Here is a 277-nt window from a genome sequence, read left to right as displayed (position 1 = left end):
ATATATATATATATATATATATATATATATATATATATATATATATATATATATATATATATATTACACCCCATCTGTATTTATTATGTATTTTAATTTATTTTACTATATTTAAATTTATGTTAATTTATATAATAAAAATAATTATATAAGGCATAGCAACGCCCCAGCAACGACCCAAAAAAGAAGAAAAAACCAAAAAAACAAAAAAACAAAAAAAAAAAAAAAGCAAATATATAAATAAAGGGTTATAAATAAACAATGAAATAATAATAAT

The sequence above is a fragment of the Eimeria mitis genome, genomic scaffold, assembly GCF_000499745.2.
Source record: "Eimeria mitis Houghton genomic scaffold, Emh_scaff488, whole genome shotgun sequence".
Taxonomy (NCBI): domain Eukaryota; phylum Apicomplexa; class Conoidasida; order Eucoccidiorida; family Eimeriidae; genus Eimeria; species Eimeria mitis.
Note: the sequence above shows the minus strand (reverse complement) of the source record.